The sequence below is a fragment of the Cololabis saira genome, chromosome 19, assembly GCF_033807715.1.
Source record: "Cololabis saira isolate AMF1-May2022 chromosome 19, fColSai1.1, whole genome shotgun sequence".
In the NCBI taxonomy this organism is placed as follows: domain Eukaryota; kingdom Metazoa; phylum Chordata; class Actinopteri; order Beloniformes; family Belonidae; genus Cololabis; species Cololabis saira.
In genome coordinates, this window is record NC_084605.1 from 20,564,385 (window position 1) to 20,578,592 (window position 14,208).

General features: G+C 46.2%; 1 protein-coding gene across 2 annotated transcripts in view; it reads right to left on the minus strand.

Moving 5' to 3' along the window:
* Positions 1–14,208, minus strand: part of bsk146 (brain specific kinase 146) — a 31,264-nt gene that overhangs the window by 9,722 nt on the left and 7,334 nt on the right. The window lies entirely within an intron of this gene.

Below are 14,208 nucleotides of genomic sequence, written 5' to 3' on the forward strand. Positions count from 1 at the left end.
GATGAGCACTGTCGCCTCACATATGAAGGTTTCTGGTTTGAATCCCAACAGAGGAAGATTTTCTGTGTGCAACTTCATGCTTAGTTCTCTTGGGTTCCTTCTTCCCACAGTCCAAAACAGGTATCTCAGGTTAACTGATGATTTAGTCCAGAGTAGGGATGGGCGGTATGGACTAAAAAATGTATCACGATAATTTCTGGCATTTATCCCAATAACGAAAAAAATTATGATAAAAAAAATACCAATTCAACTCCATCTTTTTAACTATAAATCTATCTCGCTCTCAGATCCGCCATGTTTGTTACACAAAAACGTCATCAACGGGAATTTATCTTTCTATCTTTCTTTCTTTCTTTCTATCTTTCTTTCTTTCTGGCTCATTTCCTTCCTTCCTTCCTTCCTTCCTTCCTTCCTTCCTTCCTTCCTTCCTTCCTTCCTTCCTTCCTTCCTTCCTTCCTTCCTTCCTCCTTTCCTTGTTTTCTCCCTTCCTTCCTTCCTTCCTTCCTTCCTTCCTTCCTTCCTTCCTTCCTTCCTTCCTTCCTTCCTTCCTTCCTTCCTTCCTTCCTTCCTTCCTTCTTCCCTCCTTCTTTTTTCCCTTCCTTCTTCCCTTCCTCTTTTCTCCCTTCCTTCCTTCCTTCCATCTTCCCTCCTTCTTTTTTCCCTTCCTTCTTCCCTTCCTCTTTTCTCCCTTCCTTCCTTCCTTCCTTCCTTCCTTCCTTCCTTCCTTCCTTCCTTCCTTCCTTCCTTCTTCCCTCCTTCCATCTTCCCTCCTTCTTTTTTCCCTTCCTTCTTCCCTTCCTCTTTTCTCCCTTCCTTCCTTCCTTCCTTCCTTCCTTCCTTCCTTCCTTCCTTCCTTCCTTCCTCCCTCCCTCCCTCCCTCCCTCCCTCCCTCCCTCCCTCCCTTCCTTCCTTCCTTCCTTCCTTCCTTCCTTCCTTCCTTCCTTCCTTCCTTCCTTCCTTCCTTCCTTCCTTCCTTCCTTCCTTCCTCCTTTCCTTGTTTTCTCCCTTCCTTCCTTCCTTCCTTCCTTCCTTCCTTCCTTCCTTCCTTCCTTCCTCCCTCCCTCCCTCCCTCCCTCCCTCCCTCCCTTCCTTCCTTCCTTCCTTCCTTCCTTCCTTCCTTCCTTCCTTCCTTCCTTCCTTCCTTCCTTCCTTCCTTCCTTCCTTCCTTCCTTCTTCCCTCCTTCCATCTTCCCTCCTTCTTTTTTCCCTTCCTTCTTCCCTTCCTCTTTTCTCCCTTCCTTCCTTCCTTCCTTCCTTCCTTCCTTCCTTCCTTCCTTCCTTCCTTCCTTCCTTCCTTCCTCACTTCCTTCCTTCCTTCCTTCCTTCCTTCCTTCCTTCCTTCCTTCCTTCCTTCCTTCCTTCCTTCCTTCCTTCCTTCCTTCCTTCCTTCCTTCCTTCCTTCCTTCCTTCCTTCCTTCCTTCCTTCCTTCCTTCCTTCTGCGTGGATTTAACGCAGAACCATAAATCATTTTTACACAAAAACGTCATCAACAGAAATTTATCGTTTTTACCGCGAGATGACAAATTCTTATTGTGAGGAATTTTTTTGACGGTATATCGTGAACGGTAAAATATCGCCCATTCCTAGGCTGAGCTAAAGGCGGCATGGCTCCAGCAGACCCGTTTACGCAGCAGTAAACGGTCACAGACGCAGATGCAGGAGCACCTGAAAGATGCAGAGCATATCGGTGTCCCCTGGTGGGACGAAAACCGAGCAGCGTTTGTTTTGCTCCTCAAGGTCAGCGCTGCGTTTGGATGTTAAACTCCCAGACTGCTCCTTGGATCTGCAGTGTGATCGTCACTGAAAATGCTAATTATCTGCAGTGAAGGCTTAAGCAGCTCTAAATGCTACTCGCCAAGAGGGGATGCTGAGAGCTGAGTCACACACACACACACACACACACACACACACACACACACACACACACACACACACACACACACACACACACACACACACACACACACACACACACACACACACACAAACTGCAGTCCTTTCCAGCAGATCCATTCTCTGCTGCAGTGGCGATTATTCTTGGTGATTGCTTTTGCTTTTTGTTCTCCTTCCTGAACAGACTGACCTGCCAAGTCCTGACTCGCACATGTGGAGGAGGTCCAGGAACGTGCACGTCCAGGAACGTGCACGTCCAGCGCACGCGCTCATTGCATAACCAGAGCCGCTCAGAGACTTGGACGGACCTCGTATCAGCGTTCCTCATTGTCAACAAACACCTTCGCCACTGAAACCTCGAGCGTCTCGTACTTCAAACTGTTCTGGGATGCTAAAGGAACGTCGCACCGTGAAAAGTCACCACCTGCCTCGTCCCGTGTCCCGTGTCTCGTGTCATGACCAAAACCCTCAGGTTCAGGCCCGTTGGTCGTCCTGTGTGGGAGTGATGTGTTGTTTTAATGTGAGGCGTACAGCAGGGGGGGTGACGGCAGCAGGTGAGGAGGGTGAGTCAGCTGGGGTGAGAAACGCCAGTCCTGCATCTCTCTCTCTGGTACTTGTGATAAACACCATCACACACAGAGAGGAACGCTTAGTCCTGCCTCTGAAGTGTTTACTCCAACACTGACTCTGTGTTCATGGTCGTGTGTGAGCTTATGCAGTCGTACTCAAAAATCAGCCCACTTTTTGTGTTAAAATAACATAGTTAGTCTTAGTATTTAGTAAATACAACCTCAGATGAACAATATATAAATTTTTGTCACTGTGACATTATTTATTTAACATAAGTAGAGCAAAAAAGGAAAAACAACTAAAATCCCATGGGCAATACTAAGTACTAGGAATGGGCGATATTTGACCGTTCACGATAAACCGTCCAAAAAATTCCCCACGGTAAGAAATTGCCATCTTGCGGTAAAAACGATAAAGGAAGGAAGATGAAAGAAAGAAAGAAAGAAAGAAAGAAAGAAAGAAAGAAAGAAAGAAAGAAAGACAGAAAGAAAGAAAGAAAGACAGAAAGAAATGAGCGAGCGAGGAAGAAAGAAAGAAAGAAATGAGCCAGAAAAAAAAGAAAGAAAGAAAGAAATGAGCCAGAAAGAAAGAAAGAAAGAAAGAAAGAAAGAAAGAAAGAAAGAAAGAAATGATGAGATAGGTTTATAGTTACAAAGGTGGATTTGAATTAGTATTTTTTTTATCGTCATTTTTATCGTTATTGGGATAAATGCCAGAAATTATCGTGATACATTTTTTAGTCCATACCGCCCATCCCTACTAATAGGCTAGTGACAAACTGTCAAAAAGGGCTTTAGTTTTCGAGATACCCCTACCGGGGGTAGAACAAAACCTAACAATGTTTTTCCTCATCTCTAAGGTCTCCCATATATGAAATGGATTCTTAGGTTAAAATATTTTACTGCAAACATTGTTAAATTGATACATATTGTTATGCACCCCAAACCTAAAAAAGAACCAAAATACAGTCTGGCCGTATGGGAGTTAAGATATATAAACTCATGTAGATTAATAACAGAAGCTCTGACAGCTTTGAAACTTGACATAATTGTGGTCAGGAAGTTGCTTTACCTATTAGAAAAACCTGGATGTGAATATCTTGATGTGTGTTACATATAAAGACCTTTGAACACTTTTCCAAAATAAGCGAAAATGCAAAAAAAGAATATCTATGCAGAATGTCCTCATTTACTTTTTAGTTGCCTGGCCAGGAATTGTCATAGAAACACATATCATGGCTTGTTGGAAGGATGGGGTTGTGCTGAATCTGTTGTGGTATGGTTTTTAAAGGACCCAAGTGCAGGGAGAGAGAGGGAGGCCAGAGGCAGGAGTTCTCAAAAACAAAAGGATTTAATCCAAAAAAAAGGCAAAACACAAGGCGCTGCAGAGCAGGATAAACAAAAACCAGGAACAGGGAAAACCGACGAGGAGACATGGAGGGAAGAACCAGTACGGACCGACAGGGAACCAAGGAATGACAAGACAAGATATACTGAGGGGATAACGAGACAAGACGAGACACAGGTGTGGACACAATCAGGGCAGATGGGACACAGGCGGGGCAAGACAGAACTGAAAGTTACAAACACTGGGGGGGAAGTGTCAAACCCTGACAGTACCCCCCCCTCAAGGGACAGATCCCAGATGTCCCCAGAGTCCTAACCCAGGGTGGGCGGAGGGGGCCTGGAGGAGGGCCCAGGCCACACACGGCCAAAGTTCCGGGGGCCGACCTCGGGACCGGGCAGACCAGCGAGACCGCTCGGGGGGGCGTCCCCGAGGCCTAGGCCTGGGTCTTGGCGGGGGGCGTGACGGGGATTCTTGGCGTGGCTCGGGGACTTGACAGGGCTCGGGAACCTGACGGGGCTCGGGAACCTGACGGGGCTCGGCAACCTGACGGGGCTCTGGGACCGCCTCAGGAACCGAGGGCTGCGGGACCGCCTCAGGAACCGAGGGCTGCGGGACCGCCTCAGGAACCGAGGGCTGCGGGACCGCCTCAGGAACCGAGGGCTGCGGGACCGCCTCAGGAACAGAGGGCTGCGGGACCGCCTCAGGAACAGAGGGCTGCGGGACCGCCTCAGGAACAGAGGGCTGCGGGACCGCCTCAGGCACAGAGGGCTGCGGGACCGCCTCAGGCACAGAGGGCTGCGGGACCGCCTCAGGCACAGAGGGCTGCGGGACCGCCTCAGGAACAGAGGGCTGCGGGACCGCCTCAGGATCCGGAGTCGGGGCTGACAGGAGGCGGGGATCCGGAGTCGGGGCTGACAGGAGGCGGGGAGCCGGAGTCGGGACTGACAGGATGCGGGGAACCGGAACAGGAGCAGACAGGATGCGGGGAACCGGAACAGGAGCAGACAGGATGCGGGGAACCGGAACAGGAGCAGACAGGATGCGGGGAACCGGAACAGGAGCAGACAGGATGCGGGGAACCGGAACAGGAGCAGACAGGATGCGGGGAGCCGGCGTCGGGGGGCAGAGGATCCCCGGAGCTGCCCGAGTGGGGGCCCGGGTCCGTGGCGCTGGCTGCGGGGGTACTCGGGTCCGAGGTGCCGGCTGCGGGGGTACCCGGGTCCAAGGTGCCGGGTCCGGGGGTACCCGGGTCCGAGGTGCTGGCCCCCCCTCAAGGGACAGATCCCAGATGTCCCCACAGTCCACATCCAGGGCGGGCTGGGGGGGAACACGGGTCCTCGGAGTGGGCTGAGGGGGGGCACGGGTCCTCGGAGCCGGCTGAGGGGGGGCACGGGTCCTCGGAGCTGGCTGAGGGGGGGCACGGGTCCTCGGAGCTGGCTGAGGGGGGGCACGGGTCCTCGGAGCTGGCTGAGGGGGGGCACGGGTCCTCGGAGCTGGCTGAGGGGGGACACGGGTCCTCGGAGCTGGCTGAGGGGGGACATGGGTCCTCGGAGCTGGCTGAGGGGGGGCACGGGTCCTCGGAGCTGGCTGAGGGGGGGCCGAAACCATCACCGGAGGAGGAACTCCAGCAGGAGCTGAGGCGTCCAGGACCACCGCTGGAGCCAGAATAGGGGGCAATGCGTCGAGGACCACTGCTGGAGCCGGAACAGGCTGGGGCTGGCGCTGACGCCGTCGCTTCCCCTGGGGCTGAGAACCCCTGGGCCCGCCTCGAGCCAGGCGTGTTCCCCAGAAGGGGGAAACAGGCTGGGATGCGTCCAGGACCACCTCGGGAACAGGAAGAGGTGCGTCCAGGGCCCCCACCGGAACAGGCTGGGGCTGGCGCTGACGCCGTCGCTTCCCCTGGGCCTGCAGGCTCCTGGGCCCACCCAGAGCCAGGCGTGTTCCCCAAAAGGGGTCCCAGTACTCCTCCTGGCGCAAAAACTCCATGAGGGTGAGGTAGTCTCCCGCTGGGTCCATATGGTCGGTCCGTTCTGTTGTGGTATGGTTTTTAAAGGACCCAAGTGCAGGGAGAGAGAGGGAGGCCAGAGGCAGGAGTTCTCAAAAACAAAAGGATTTAATCCAGAAAAAAGGCAAAACACAAGGCGCTGCAGAGCAGGATAAACAAAAACCAGGAACAGGGAAAACCGACGAGGAGACATGGAGGGAAGAACCAGTACGGACCGACAGGGAACCAAGGAATGACAAGACAAGATATACTGAGGGGATAACGAGACAAGACGAGACACAGGTGTGGACACAATCAGGGCAGATGGGACACAGGCGGGGCAAGACAGAACTGAAAGTTACAAACACTGGGGGGGAAGTGTCAAACCCTGACAGAATCCAGTGATACCAAATATGTAAAGATACCATGCATAGGCAATGTGGTACATCAATAAATGTATGAGGTGTCCCAAATTAAAGAAAGTGAAAGATTGAAATAATCAAGCCTCCACAGCTGACCAATTCAATATTGCTGCAAACTAAGCAGGTAACTTGCGGATATATATATGATGCATTAAATTAATTATACACTCATATGACACCTTTTTATCCATACTTGAGATAACACTTTAATTATGGATACATGTACTGTCATATATGATGGCTTGTTGGAATATGTGGTTATGCTGAATCCAGCAATACCAAATATGTAAATAGCATGCATAATCATCAATCACTAAATATAAAACTGTCCCAAATAAAGGAATATGTTGCATTAAATAGCAATGCAACATATTCTGTACTGTACTGTACTACACGGTACTGTACTGTGTGACATCACCGGGGGATGGGTCTAGCTAAGACTTACGGCTCAGCAATTACACACACAGGAGACAAGGTGACAGGATTGTAGTTTGGCCTTGATGATCATTTTAATAAAACTAACTAAACTTCACACAGTACAAATAAAATTACAGTCTCAAATTAAACAAATGTTCATCAAACAAAACACTCTGAGGAGGAATGAGCCCTCTCCTCACGCTGAACTCCCCAGCTCTTTGGCTGGTGTTTTTCATTGGCTGCTATTGGTAGCCATCACTGTCACTCATCCACATTATCATCAGTGACAAAGTGGGTCATATTTGGGCAGTCTTGGAAAGAGCAAGAGTAAAACTCAGTGCAAGTCAAGCCCACTGAAAGACACTGGCATTTGCTGGTATTATTGCAGTTTCCATCTTTACACTACAGGTGGGTGATGTCTCAAACCTCTTTAGGTGCTGGTGCATTCTGGCACATGACAGGTTCAATGGACCCATCTTGTCTGAGCCTCCATTCTCTACCAACTGGGTTCCAGAGATGAGGCTTGGCCAGGTGGTTGTTACGCCACACTGCTGTTTGATATAAGGCTCTTAATACATGTTGCTGGAAGGCATCTTCTGTTGTGGGTAGATTTGCTGCTGAAGAATCTGAGGTAGATGCCAGTATGTACCTCAGCTCATCTAGGTTGGTGCAAGGACGGCCATTCTCCTATTTCTTTTGGCCATACAGTAGGAGGGCATACTTTCTTGCCAAAGGCAAAGCTTCCTCTAGGCTTCCAGACAGTCCAAACTTGGCCATTTCCTTTAATTCAGTCAGATGGGTCTTCAGTCTTGTGAAGGCAGTGGTCTTTCCAATTCTGTACAAGCTGCTTGTGGTATCACACAACCTCCTGGTCAATGTAAAGATCTGTCAAGCAGTCAACACCTGATTTGCCAACCCTCTTGACCTCCTCACCATTTTCAAAGCCACCTACCAATATGACTGTGTTCTCTGAAAAGATTATCTGTTGCCCAGTACGAGTGATGTATTTGCTGACAAAGCTACATAGAGCAACCTTGTTCCCACTGATCCTCAGGTATGTGAAACACTAAGGGCCTGATTTACTAAGATCCTAAATAAAGAGTACTAAATTGCGTGTGCACTGAAAAAGTTTGCACGTGCTGTTGTTGCGTGTTTTGCGGGTGATCAACTAAGAATGCTTGCGCAATTGATAACAGGTGCAAACCGCAGTATTTAAATGAGGTGTTGCGTGTCTTACGGTTTGCGCCATGGAGAGTTTGGATGGAAAGCAGGATATTCGCAAGCGCAAAATGAAATTTGACGAGTTGGAGTTAGAGATTGTTGTGCCGTATTCAGCACCCCTGCCGTGAAAAGCACCCCCTCGTCGACATATACCCACAGATCTCTTATTCACGAGTAAATGTCAAAAAGGACTAAATGCTCATGTTTAATTTACTACAAATGACAACGTACACACAATGACAAAAATGATATTCTCATTCCGTGTCACGTTCTGTTTAGCGTCCAGTTTTGTGTTAATGATTCATGTTTAAATGCGCTCATGGATTCCGCAATAGTCATACTTTCCCACAATCACAGTTACAGATAACAAAAATCGGGTAAATGGTTATTGATGTCATTAATTAATAGCCTGCTTACTGTGTTGTCTTCCATAATATTTGTAAATATATATAATATAAACTCCTAAGTATGTGTTTGTGTGAGTGTGTACGAGGGGGTGCTTTTCACGGCAGGGGTGCTGAATACGGCACAACACCACAATAACAGCAGCCATCGGTGCGTAATGCTGGGCAGATTAGCACCTTCCTTTCGAACTTATTAAATACAGACGCAATCACAATCCCCGCAATTACTTTCGGGCTTGGTAAATCTCATTGCGTGTGGTAAATGAACCTATTTGCATTTTCCCCTCCCAGTATTTAGCGCTTTCTGGTGGGTACGCCCCATATTGATTATTCATCAGGGCAAAAGTACTAAATGAACAGCGTGTGCTATTTTGCTCATTTGAGAGGCGCAGTCCTCTTTGCACGCTGTTAGTAGATCAGCTTGCACATTGGTTTGCGGGTGATGTCAAGTTTGCACAAGTTTTTACGCACGCAAACCTTTAGTAAATCAGGCCCTAAAACAACACAGCTGATTCCTTCCTTTCCCATTGACATTGTGATCTTATTCCAGATACACTCACCCAGGTCATTGAATTTCTGAAAGCCTGAATCATGGAGACTCTGCAGAAGAGCCATACCATCGATGAGATATCCTGAAGGTTCTTTAACAGTGGGCAGTTGTTGCGTCTCTCCAACGACTGACTCTAGTTTCTTAGTAGTGTCAGCTTTTGTTGTCTTCCTCATGCTTCCATCATCATAAAACAAAGAGGGTGGGACAGCAGCGAGTTCATGAGACATCACAGTCTCCATGGACACCTCTCTTTGGAAACAGCGAGTAGCCCTCGAAAGAGCACATCTGAATCCATGTGAATCTGTCTAGATACACTAACTCCTGCTGATGTTTTCATATCCTTGAAGGTTGCAAACTGGTGCCTTTTCTCTGGATACATGAAGACAATGATGTAGATAGCTATAGCTGGATCCACCAAGTAGCCTAACTAGCTAGCTAGCTCACTACAGACTACAACACTTTAATCAAAGATCACACTCAGGGAAGTTAAGTAAGCAGTACAGGCTTTACTGCCCTCTGCTAGTTTAGAGAAAAGACATAATTATTTTCCATTATGCAGTAATGACTTGACCAAAAATAAATTCAAGTGGATTTAAATATTTTAATAAAGGTGTTCTATTTCAATTTAACCTAAGTCTACTGGATATTTGTTTCCATAATGAAATATACAATTTTTTTATGTATCATAAATAAAGAGTAGTGCTTACCTCAGGTGACTTATGTTGCAGTAACATTGAATTGGTCCGCATTCTCACCATTGATTATGGGCTTGGGACTGGACACTGAATATGTCAATGTTTCGGTATTCTTTCATTTTGGACACTTCATACATTGATTGATGTACCACACTGCCTATGCATGGTATCTTTACATATTTGGTATCACTGGATTCAGCACAACCCCATATTTCCAACAAGCCATGATATGTGTTTCTATGACAATTCCTGGCCAGGCAACTATAATGTAAATGAGAACATTCTGCATAGATATTCTTTTGTTGCATTAGCTAGACTCATCCCCCGGTGATGTCACACAGTACAGTACAGTGTAGTACAGTACAGTACAGAATATGTTGCATTGCTATCTAATGCAACATATTCCTTTATTTGGGACAGTTTTATATTTAGTGATTGATGATTATGCATGCTATTTACATATTTGGTATTGCTGGATTCAGCATAATCACATATTCCAACAAGCCATCATATATGACAGTACATGTATCCATAATTAAAGTGTTATCTCAAGTATGGATAAAAAGGTGTCATATGAGTGTATAATTAATTTAATGCATCATATATATATCCGTAAGTTACCTGCTTAGTTTGCAGCAATATTGAATTGGTCAGCTGTGGAGGCTTGATTATTTCAATCTTTCACTTTCTTTAATTTGGGACACCTCATACATTTATTGATGTACCACATTGCCTATGCAATATGCTTTACATATTTGGTATCACTGGATTCAGCACAACCCCATCTTTCCAACAAGCCATGATATGTGTTTCTATGACAATTCCTGGCCAGGCAACTGAAAAGTAAATGAGAACATTCTGCATAGATATTCTTTTTTTTGCATATCCGCTTATTTTGGAAAAGTGTTCAAAGGTCTTTATATGTAACATACATCAATATATTCACATCCAGGTTTTTCTAATAGGTAAAGCAACTTCCTGACCACAATTATGTCAAGTTTCAAAGCTGTCAGAGCTTCTGTTATTAATCTACATGAGTTTATAAATCTTAACTCCCATACGGCCAGACTGTATTTTGGTTCTTTTTTAGGTTTGGGGTGCATAACAATATGTATCAATTTAACAATGTTTGCAGTAAAATATTTTAACCTAAGAATACATTTCATATATGGGACACCTTAGAGATGAGGAAAAACATTGTTAGGTTTTGTTCTACCCCCGGTAGGGGTATGTCAAATTTTTCAAGTTCAAGTAACCCCCTTCCCTGCTTCATGCAGGTTTAACAGGGTATGTTGCTCATCAGAGCAAGTGTGCAGTATAAACACAACGCCAAGAGGGAAAGACACAAGCAATGCTCTAAGAGAAGCAGTAGTTTTTGCACCTCAAAATGAAAAGGGGATTATAAAACCATTTTCAGATCATGTGAAATTATTCACAAGCGGAAAGGATTCAAGACAGTTCAGGTCATGCAACACTCAAAAAAAAGAAATGAGTTTGAAAGGAGTGGGAAAAGAAGATCTTCTGTTTAAGAAGAACATGGCAACAAGACAATGGTTCATAAAATGACACCTGAACAAACCACCAAACTGCTGGAGACCAAAGCGGAGCGTTTGGTCTGAATGTCCAGCAGCACGTTTGCCAAAAAACCCAACATGGCAGAAACTCATGGTCTCAGCGTGAAGGACGCTGCTGGTCGGGTCGTGATTTGGCGTCGGCCTGTGGTCACATGACCAGGAAACTGGGCCATAACCCATCGTGATCAATTGTGAGGAAATTACTCACAAACGACAACAACGTAGGATTAAATGGGAGGGTACCAACGTTTGCACGTGGCTGTTTTTGTCCAGCCCACATAAATTATGAATAAAATAAAAAAGCCTTTTTCATCAGAGGAAGGAAAAGTCAATTCCTCCGAACGTATTTCAGATCCAGAGTTCCTCTCAGACCCTTGCTGCTTCCATTTAAATAAGAAAAATCTCTGCACACTGAAGTAAAAGCATTAAGCATTTTCATTCATTCCCTTCAGCGTGCTAAAAAAGCAATATTTCTTATTTTCTATCCTTTTTTTCTGTCAAAACAAAATATGTTTCATGTTGTCATCAGTTTCAACAATAAGTCGAGGTGAAGGTGATGCGAGGCGATAAAACAACCATCAAACACGTCTGCAAATGCCACCTCTGCTGCTTTTAGTCGAGTCGGTGCGATTTAAGACTGCAACGCTGCCTCTCGTCAGCATCCGAGCTCTGGATGCGTCGCTTTTATGTCGACTGAATTCCCGGGAGAGCAGAGGCGCTGCCGAGGCCTGATAATCTAAAACACATTAAGCTCTTCATCACCCGGAGCTTAACCAGATCAATGCACCTCCGCCGAGCACCACTGGTTCATCTGTTGGAGGCAAACTCAGACGGCTTGACTTCATTAGGAGTTTAAAATGGAGACAAAACCAGGAGCTGAAATCTCCATCGCTCCAGATGTGACGCTGCTGTCACACGACATCGTACCTACCAGCCTGCTGCGTGTGTTTCATTATATTCACCTCAGCTGAGTGAATCACCAGGTCGGGAAAAGCGCTGCCTCTCCATGTGGAGCCTGTGAGAGTGTGTGTGTGTGTGTGTGTGTGTGTGTGTGTGTGTGTGTGTGTGTGTGTGTGTGTGTGTGTGTGTGTGTGTGTGTTAGGGCTGTTCGATTAATCGATTTTAAAATCGTAATCGCGATTATGTAATTAGAACGATGTTAAAACGTGAAACTCGTAAAATCGATTTTTCACTTTTTTTTTTTTTTTTTACCTTGTCTGCACACATATTAATGATTGATACCATATTAATGAATGATGGAAATACCTCTCAATACCTGCGACAAGTGCCCCATCGGAGAGGCTCTTTAGTGTAGGAGGGGGTGTTGTAACATGCCACCGGGCATCCCTCAAGCCAGATGCCGTAGACCGGCTCGTGTTCTTGCAAAAAACTTGCAAATGTGAATAGCAAATGTAATGACTGACATTACACACCTCTACCTCCTTCATGGGTTGCATTATTATTTAGCATGCAAAGACCCAGTTTAGTTTAATTAGAAAATGTCTTGTTTTATTTAATTGGAAATATAACTTACTGTATGTTTGCAAGTGCTGATTTGCTGATTTTTTTTTTCAGAGATAAAACTTTATATTTTATTATATTTTTTAAAACTTTTTTTCAACTTATTTTACAGAGTTTTGCACTTTATTCATTCATTTTTGGTTTAATAAGAGCAAAGCTTGCACTTAAAGCCCAATGGGGCAAATGTTCAATAAAAAAACAGCATATTTGAAATAATTTCTTTGCCTTTTGTCAATTCACAAAATAATCGTAATCGAAAATCGGATTTTGAGAGAAAAAAATCGAGATTTTATTTTTGGGCAAAATCGAACAGCCCTAGTGTGTGTGTGTGGTTATTGGAGTCATCAGACTGTATAAAAAGAACTGGACAAACCCTCTGTGACATCACGCCCAGGTTTAATAAAAAACGCCTCTGAAGCCTCTTTCTGCTCGTGCTACATGGCGCCATGTCGCAAACGGGTGGAGCAACCAGACCGGAGGAAGCCGTCCACAAGACCTGATATCAATCAAAACATAATCAATGAGCCATCTTAGCTCAGCTGATATGCTAAACTATGATGCTAAATGATGCTTTACATTCATTTTTATCAAATCTGTCCAAACGTCACCATCAGAAACGAGGACTAGCAGAGCTGCTGGGTCGTCTGGCCTGCTGCTAGCCGAGTTAAGACCCGTTGTAGTCGGGTCGGGCTCCCAGCATCACGGCCTGAGGGACCGCAGGTTCCTTCCACTGTTGGCGCTTTTGCATTAGTACCGTCTTAGCCCGGCTCGGCTCCGCGCGGCTCGTCGCGGCTCTACCCGTTTGTCCCCGTTTGTTTTTCCACAGCCAGGTGAGAAGTGGGCAGGTTGGGGTGAAGCTGCTGTGACGTACTCGATTGCGCAACACCTTTGTTCATGTCGGCGCAGATGAGAAATCAGCTGGAGCCGCGAGCGGCTGAGAGTAAAACAGCCCGTCTACATCCCTTTTTTAATTCTCTCGTCAGCCCCCAGGTTTATGAACATCTGCACCTCAGAGTTGGATCACCAAACAGACGTTTGCGCTTTAAAATAAAATTGCCGCGAGCCGCGGGTCGCTCTCGCGCTGACTCCTGCTTCCTGATTCAAACGTCTGACGGCCCCGCCCCCGACCAATCAGAGGCGTGGAGGGTGATGACGTCGGAAATACAGTAGTCCCTGCTCAGCCCGGTTAGAACCTCGCTAGAATGGTTACAGAAATAGTATCGGCTTGGAGCGGCTCTGCCCGCCTCAGCCCTAGTGCAAAAGCGCAAAACGGGCCGTGGCGGGTAGGATCGCGTTAAGGCCGTACTAATGCAAAAGCGCCATTTGAAGAACCCGGAAACATCTGCAACAGCAGCTTCTGTTTCAAAGTTGTTTCAATGAAAAGATCGGAAATTATTGCTCCTTTTATCCTTTTAGGATAAATAAACGTTTCTGTTTGTAGCTGAGCTTTTACCACGGTGGTACTGTTGGTAAAAAAGCAAACAAACAACAGAATAAATCATAATCTCTTTAAAATATCAATGACTTTACCCTCTTTGGTGTTTATTCACAGCTCAGAAGTCGATAAAGGGCTACGCCCCCAATCATTACTTTATATCATCTAACCTGG